This window comes from Jatropha curcas, chromosome 10 (assembly GCF_041381405.1).
Source record: "Jatropha curcas cultivar XTBG-Jc1 chromosome 10, XTBG_Jcur_1.0, whole genome shotgun sequence".
NCBI lineage: Eukaryota > Viridiplantae > Streptophyta > Magnoliopsida > Malpighiales > Euphorbiaceae > Jatropha > Jatropha curcas.
In genome coordinates this window covers 24,580,382-24,589,498 of record NC_143160.1, presented here as the reverse complement: position 1 = coordinate 24,589,498, position 9,117 = coordinate 24,580,382, and the positions used below count along the sequence as shown (strand labels likewise).

At 32.2% G+C, this 9,117-nt stretch overlaps 1 long non-coding RNA gene across 1 annotated transcript; it reads left to right on the top strand.

Annotated features, from left to right (window-relative positions):
* Positions 1-5,514: 5,514 nt before the first annotated feature.
* Positions 5,515-8,351, top strand: LOC149493318 (uncharacterized). Its single transcript, XR_016318522.1, has 2 exons — positions 5,515-5,757; positions 8,110-8,351. It is a non-coding gene; the product is annotated as an uncharacterized LOC149493318 (long non-coding RNA).
* The last annotated feature ends 766 nt before the right edge of the window (positions 8,352-9,117 follow it).

Sequence of the window (9,117 nt, the reverse complement as noted above, 5' to 3'; positions counted from 1 at the left end):
AAACGTTTAGTATGAAAGAAGGGGAAACTATTGCAGAACTAAATTCTAGATTTACCAATATAGTTAATCCTTTGAGAACTCTCGGAAAGGAAATTTTAGAAGATGAGCTTGTTAAGAAAATCCTTAGAATTCTACCTAGAAAATGGGATTCTATAGGAACTGTTATGAATTACAAAGAGACTCCCGTTACTTATGATTATCTTATAGGAGCTCTTGTTTCAGAAGAAATGAAATCTTCCTTGACAACGGAAGATAAGAAAAAGAAAGGACTGGCTTTGAGGGTAGATTCTAGAAGAAAGTTCTTCTGATCTTGATAGTGATGATTTAGCACTTGTTGCTAAAAGATTTAAAAAGTTCTATCGAAAGGGTGGAAGGCCACAGAAAAAGTTTAATAAAAAGAACTTTCCATCTAAAAATAGTAACTTGCCTAAGAAAGAACCTTCTGAAGTGGTTTGTTATGAATGCAACAAACCTGGACACATCAAGCCTAATTGTCCTAAACTGAAAAAGAAGTCAACGAAAGAGAAACCGAAGCAGGCTTTTGTAGCTGCTTGGAGTGATTCAGATGATTCTAATCCTGAAAGCCATGATGATCAAGAAGAAATTGCCAATATCTGTTTGATGGCTACTATCGACTCTGAATCTAAAGAAATCAGCACTCTGACTTCAACACAGAAAGCTGGAATCAACGAAACAAATGCAACGATCCATGAGAATGATGAAAGCATTGTAAGTATTTCTGAACCTGAATCAGAAAGTGATCTTCTAAATACTTACAATAATCTTTGCAATGAGTTTGAAAAACTTGTTAGAAAGCATAAAATTCTAAAGAAATATTTCAGAAAATTAAAATCTGAAAGTAATCATTTAAAAGATGCTTTTTATCAAGAAGTTACTTGCAAAGATCTTATTATAGAAATCAAAGATCTTAAAAGTTGCAATAATCGATTTTCTGAAAATCTGACACATCTTGAAGAAAAATGCAAAAATCTGAATTCTGAAAATAAATCCTTGAAAACTGAGATTAGAATTCTAAAGTCTATTTCAGAATCATTTTCTAAAGAAAAGACAAGTTCTAATAGCATTTCTAAACTGAATCGAGTTTCTAATCAGAAAAATGTTGTTTCTAATGTTGTGACTTTAGAACATCAAAGTTTCAACAAAAAGAAGAATCACAGTGCACCTGTTACCACTAACCCTCTAGGACCCAATATGAGTTGGGTACCTAAATCTGCTTGATCTTTTCAGGTGTGCCTAAGGAGTGAGCTGAAAACAGAGATGTGGTATATGGACAGCGCTTGCTCTAGGCATATGACTAGTGACAAAAAGAAGTTCACCAGATTAGAAAAGAAAAAGGGAGGTACGGTAAGCTTTGGAGACAAAGCAAAAGGTAAGATCGTTGGTATTGGTGTGGTAGGTTCTAATCCTTCAATAGAAGATGTATCCTTAGTAGAAGGATTACATTATAACTTGTTAAGTGTGAGTCAGATTTGTCATAAAAATAGAAGAGTGATATTTGAACCTTCTCATTGTGAAGTTCAGAACATGCATGATGATAAAACCTTGTTCGTTGGAAAAAGGTTTGGAAATATATACCCAGTAGATCTCTCTGATATGCATAACCAGGATATATGTTTAGTTTCTATTGATAATTCTAGTTGGTTATGGCATAGAAGACTTGGACATGCAAGCATGCATCTTATTTCTAAACTGTCTAAGAAAGATTTGGTTCGTGGTTTGCTAAAGTTGAAATTTGAAAAAGAGCACATTTGTGATGCTTGTCAAATGGGCAAACAAACCAGAACTTCTTTTAAATCTAAGGGCATGGTTTCTATTTCTAGACCTTTAGAATTGTTGCACTTTGATTTATTTGGTCCAATTACTCCTTCTAGTCTTGGAGGAAAATTCTATGCATTTGTTATTGTAGATAATTACTCAAGATTCACCTGGACACTCTTCCTTAGAAATAAGGATGAGTCATATGACATGTTTGTTCATCTGTGTAAGAAAATACAAAATGAGAAAGGATACAACATCACGGCAATTAGAAGTGATCATGGAGGAGAATTTGAAAATCAGAAATTCAATGCTTTTTGTAACGAGACAGGAATCTTCCATAACTTCTCAGCACCTAGAACACCTCAAAAAAATGGAGTGGTGGAACGCAAGAATAGAACACTTCAAGAGATGGCCAGAACCATGCTAAGTGATTCTAAACTACCAAAGTATTTTTGGGCAGAAGCAGTCAACACTGCCTGTTATATTCTAAATAGGGCATTGGTAAGATCTGAACTTAAAAAAATTTCATATGAGCTATACAAAGGTAGAAAACCAAATATTGGTTATTTTCATATTTTCGGGTGCAAATTTTTTATTCTAGATAACAAGAAAAATCATCTTGCTAAATTTGATGCAAAATCTTATGAAGGGATTTTTCTAGGATATTCTAATAATAGTAAAGCATATAGAGTATTTAATAAAAAGACTCTGGTTGTAGAAGAATCAATTCATGTTGTGTTTGATGACATTGACTCTACTTCTAGAACATTAGAAAGTGATGATGTTGTAGATTCTAATCCTGAGAAGCAAAATGAGCAATCAGAACAACTAGAACAGCCAGAAAGCGATCAGAACATCAATAATCAGGCTGAACCAGAATTAGAACATGAAGATCAGAACATAGTTGAAAGCCAAATGCCAGAAACAGAAAATGAAGATTCTCAATTACCAAAAGAATGGTGATTTCATAAGTATCATCCCCAGGAAGACATAATGGATAACCCTTCAGAAAGGATGATGACTAGAGCTCAACTTAGAAGATATTTTGGTAATGTTGCTTTCGTTTCTTAATTAGAACCTAAAAATTTAGAAGATGCTTAAAATGATGAAAGTTGGATTCTTGCTATGCAAGAAGAGCTAAATCAATTTGAGATAAACCAAGTTTGGAAACTTGTCTCTAGACCTAAAAACCATTCTGTTATTGGAACAAAATGGGTGTTTAGAAATAAGCTTGATGAACAAGGTAATGTTGTGAGAAATAAAGCAAGATTAGTGGCTCAAGGGTACAACCAAGAAGAAGGCATCGATTTTGATGAAACCTTTGCTCCGGTTGCTAGACTTGAGGCCATTAGAATGCTTTGTGCATTTGCATGCTTTAAAAACTTCATGTTGTATCAAATGGATGTGAAAAGTGCTTTTCTAAACGGTTTTCTAAATGAAGAGGTGTATGTAGAAGAACCTCCTGGCTTTGAGATTTTTGATAAACCTAATCATGTTTACAAACTTACTAAAGCTCTTTATAGTTTAAAGCAAGCTCCTAGAGCTTGGTATGAAAGATTGAGTAAGTTTCTATTAGAAAATGGTTTTTCAAGAGGAAAGGTTGATACAACACTATTTATTAAAAACAAAGCACATGATATTCTAGTTGTACAAATATATGTTGATGACATAATCTTTGGTTTTACTAACGACCTTCTGTGTAAGGAATTTTCTAAGATTATGCAGGGTGAGTTCGAAATGAGTATGATGGGAGAATTAAATTTCTTCCTAGGGCTTTAAATCAAACAATGTGAGAATGGAATTTTCATTAATCAAGCAAAATATACTAGAGAGTTGTTGATACGATTCAAAATGGAAAATGCCAAGGTATGTAGTACTCCAATGAGTCCATCATCAAAATTAGAAAAAGATGAAAAAGGCAAAGACGTGGATATCAAGCTGTTTAGAAGTATGATTGGTTCTTTGCTATATCTAACGGCAAGCAGACCAGACATACACTTTAGTGTTTGTCTATGTGCTAGATTTCAATCGTGTCCCAAAGAATCTCATTTAATTGCTGTGAAGAGAATACTAAGATATCTTTGTGGAACTTCTAATCTGGGTCTATGGTATTCTAAAGATGATACATTTGATCTTGTTGGGTATAGTGATTCTGATTTTGCAGGAAGCAGAATAGATAGAAAATGCACGTCTGGGACTTGTCAATTTCTGGGTAGCGCCCTTGTATCATGGTTTAGCAAGAAACAGACATCCGTTGCTCTTTCTACTGCAGAAGCAGAGTATGTTGCTGCTGGAAGTTGTGTTGCACAAGTTCTATGGATAAAACAACAGTTGGCAGACTATGGACTGAAATTAGAAATAGTGCCTATTAAATGTGACAACATAAGCACCATCAATTTATCCAAGAATCCAGTTCAACATTCTAGAACCAAGCATATAGAACTCAGACATCACTTCATACGTGATCATGTAAAAAAAGGTGATATCGTGATTGAGTTCATTCCCACAGAAAAACAATTGGCAAATATCTTTATAAAACCGTTGAATGAAAGTCAATTCTGCTCAATTAGAAGAGAACTTGGTATGCTAGTTCTAAACTCGTAACTTTAGAACTCTGTAAGTATGTTCTAAACTGCTTTCTAATTTTGAGAATAGAAGTTTTGCTATGTTCTAATTTTTATTCTGTGTGAAAACTGATTTTTGTCTAGAAACGCACATTATTCTGATATGACTTTCTAAAGTCATTATCAGAATCTTACTTTAGACTAAAACAATTATTTTATTTGTTTTTATTATGTTTTCGTGTCTTTTGTGCTTTGGCGGTTTTAGGGTTTTATTTTTTTTTATTTTTGTTTTATGTCCTTTATTTATTTTGTTTCTTGTATCTTATTTGTCGTTTTGAATTCCATTTAAAAACTGTTCTTTGTTTCTTTCTTCCGCCACTTAAGCGTCTCTATTCTGTGTTAACTGCTTAGCATTCTCTTTATCTTCTCTTTGAAAACTGAAACCCTAAGTTGCTTCTGAGTTTCGAAATCCGCAACAATGGCTGAATCCAATTCAAACTCCTCATCTGACTCTCTTACCGAGCAAGAGCTTTAACTTCTAAAGAAGCTTTCAAAGAAGTATGAACAGAAAGAGATGAAGGAGAAAAAGGCAGAGGAGAAACCTAAGAAAAGAAAAACCGAAACAGGTACTTTGTAACGCCCCATTTTTTCTGTGTCTGAAATAGTAAGTTACCGGTCTGTGAATAGTATCATCGGTCCGAGAATAAATATTATTTTCATCCGGAAAAATTACTATGTATGTTTAATATTTTCTTTAATATTTTTGGAGTATGTATACATTATTTTTATGGGTAAAAAGTAAGTAATGAATATTTTTTTGGAGAAATTAGAGAATTAGTGAATAGTGAATTATGTTGTTATATTAATTAAAGAAATTAGAGAAATTATTTTTATGGAGTAAATTTGAGATGGTGTTATATTAATTAAGGAAATTAGAGGAATTATTTTTAAGGATTAAATTTAAGAATTTTTATGGAGATAAATAATATTTTGAAGGAATTTAATTTGGAGAATATTTGTAGCCATTAGATTGAATTACATTGCTCAATCCTAGCCATCCAATTTTGGTGAAAGGACCAAATTACCCTTTAGTCAACTCCATTATTTGAGCAACATGTTTTCTTCCTCTTCCTATCCATCTAACGTGAACTTCTTTCTTCTTCTCCTCCATTTTAACTTGAGCCTCTCTTTCTCTTCTCTTTGTTTTCTTCATTTATACTCACTAAATCCACCAATTTGACACCATTCAACTTGATCTAATTAATCAATCTTTGAGATTAAAGCTTGAGAAATGATATTTGGTGAATAATTTCAAGTAATTTGGAGGACAAAGGGTGGATAACTTCCTACCAAAGACAAGGGAAAACTAAGGCATCAAGAGTCTTATTTAAGCTTGTTAGAGCTTATGTTTAAGGTTAGTGCTCATAAACACTCTTACCTTGTTTCAATTTTTGATTTTGTGAAGTTTATACTATTTTGTGAAAATTGGGAATTTGAGATGAAATGATTTGATTATTGAACTTTGGTGGTATAAATGTGTTCTTGGGAGATTTCTAAGCATGCCTATATGTTGAATTTATGAGGAAAACATTTTCTTCTTCATCCTCCAAGAGTGGCAGAACCTATTGATGAATAAGGCCTTAAGTTTTCTTGTTATTATTTGTGGATTTATGATCTTAAGATGATATTTGATGAGTATTTAGTATGTGGTAGAAATCTCTACCTTGTATATGATTTAAGTAAGCTGAAATTAGGAAAAAGTGTTATTGGGAGTGATTAAGGACTGTTTTTCGATCCCTTGCATTTCCCATTAGTGTCTGAGTCCTTCATGAAAGTTGTAGGTCTGCTCCTTAGCTTTCCAACCCATCCTCTTGTGTCCAATTTGGATATATATAGCTCAACTTATGGTTGAAACACCCAAACTGACTCTGTTATGACGGGCTACATGCATCACTGAATTGAGTGCCCCTTTTGACCACTATAATGATAAGATTATGTTCTGAGTTCTTCATGAGAGTTGTTGCCCTGTGTCTTGAGACTTCTCTGGTTTTGGATTGGTTTGATTTGAGAGTCTGGATAAGTAGGAATTTGATAAACATTGGAATTAGTTCTGCTGAATCAGGTCTGGACTGTTGGTCTGTGTTCCTAGCTTTTGTTTCCTACCTTCAGATTGATCTGGGCTGTTGTCCCTCCATAATGTTTGTAGCATTTTGTCTTAGCTTTCTAATGAATCTAATTTCATTGAATTTGGAGATCTATAACTCAAATTATGTCTTAAAAACCCAGCAAAGGTCAAGTTTATATTAATGCTGGAAATTTTCTATGTCATGAATCATAGGTTTATTTGGATAAATGAAGGTATGAATTATGTGTGATGAAGTTCTCTTCATTCTTTGTATCCTTTAAGATTTATTTGACAAAAATAAGACATAAGTTTGAAAAGTGTTGTTGTGGATATGTTTAAATGGATATAAATTGGAAAGGTGTGAAATTGATTTAGATAATGCATGATGAGGGTTGAAATTGATACTTTTGTGCATAAGAGTTGTGTTAGCATGCTTGCTTGGAGAAGGAAATTCCTCCCCTTGGTACCACCTTGGTGTAGTCTTACTTAATTATTTTATATATATGATATAAATATGATTATTTGATAACTTTTATATGTTTAGAGTTTTAACAAAGAAATGGGTATTTAAGGTGTATGTGCTTTGAATTTTGAATAAGGAAAATATGATTTTATATGATAAGAAATTTCTTATGATAAATTTCATTATGACTTTAAGAAAGTTTTAAAAGAAAAGGGATTTATGATAAATTTCCTATATTAAGTAATTATGTTTAAGTATATGAGTTACTTAAGTTCTAAAGTAAGCTTACATGTATGATTTCATATGATAAGAAATTGTTTATGTTAAGTAATTATGTTTAAGTATGATTCGAAAGTAAGCTTGCATTATGAATTTAAGAAGACTAAAGAATAAGACAAGTTTTCTGATAAGTGATATGAAGAAAGAATTAAAATAAGGATTTTGGGCTCTAATATACTTAGTGTGAATTTGATGCGTGATTTGATTTTTATTCTATCTGATGAGCATGCTCGGCATTTGATGCCATTTTGATAAGAAGCTATGATCGTATGCTAGACACGTGGGTGTCTTCTGTTCTGTTAGGGCGGACGCGCTCTATATATTCTGAATCTGTTGGCGACCTAAGGCCATTCTGAATCTGTTCTGAAAACTTATCTGCTTCTCTTTCTCCTAAGTGTATGCGAGCCCTATGGAAAATATCTGTAATACAATTAAACGAATGAGATCATATTATTTTAGTAAACATTACTTTGGAAATTACTGATTATGTTATCAAATGAATTTTCAAAGCATGATATTTCGATACATAGTATTAAAAATAAAGAGTATATGTATTGGTATAATGTTTAAGTAATGAATTTATGATTTGAAAGAATTAAATTATTTATGTTAATAATTATAAGTTTATTTGAAGGAACCAAAGTATTTATGATGATAAAATGTCTGAAGTAAAGGATTTATGGTATAAAGAATTAAATTCTTTATGTTATTAATTACTAGTATATGTGCTATTTGTTTTGCTATAAATGGAAATGTATGTTGAATTTTAATGCATTTATGATTGTAAATAATTTTATGAAATTTGTTTTAAAGTAAGTTGCTATCGCAACTTGGTAAGTATGTGAATTATGAGCACCACTGAGTTTTATACTCAGCGCGTCGATTTTGATCACGCGTAGGTTGAAGATGTTGTTGCTACTTGAAGATTAGAAGAATAGTATCAAAGCAGAAGTGACTAATTTGGGAGTAGTCGATTGAGATTTATATAATGAAGAATTATGGCATGTATAATTGTTACATTTCCAGATATTATGTTATTTGAAATATAATTGAAGTATGTAATTATAAAGTATTTTGATGTATATATTTGGAGAGAAGAATAAGATTTATTAAATGATTGAATATGAAATATTTGAAGTCAGTTGATATGATTAGTTCATTAAGACTTGATAGATATAATGAATGCAATTAATTGATGGATCTAAAATACTATTGAGGATTTATTCAATTATGAAAATATAAAAGTGTTGTTATATTATAAAGATTATTTGGAGATGTTGGAAGTTTAGAGTTTAATTGGGAGTGTTTTGTATTCACATGTTTGGCGAGCTCAGTTTTTAAAGGGATATTCTTACAATATTTCTGTAGGAATTTTCCCAATGTATATAAAAAGAAAATGCAAGGAAAATGAAATGAAATCGCTATTATAAAAAAAAAAAAAAAAAATTTACTCGCTAAACTTGTGAATACTCAGTTACTTCTAACAAAAAAATTTTAGTTTTATGATTTATATGTTAAGTTAAGACGGTGTCTCCGGCACCGAATGTGGCATCCGCCGTCGGGTCTCTCGGGACTGGGTGGCGGGTGTTACATACTTCACAGAAACAAGCAACGAAAGCTCATGACAAGGGTAAGTCGGTTCTCTCAACTTACCCTCTCATGCGTTCTTATGTGATAGACTAGAAGTTTTTTGGTGGTAATGAGTTTAATTTTAAGGAGCTCTTTGAGTTCTAAGGTTGGATGAACTTTCTGTCCTTAAATGCACTATGTTATGAGAGTTTAGTGAAGGAATTTTATGGCTCGTTGAAAGCTAGTGGAACAGAGGCGATCTTTGTGAAACTTCAAGGTGAGTTCAGAAAGATATCGTATGATGACTTTGGGAAAATTTTTGGTATTCCAAATGCTGG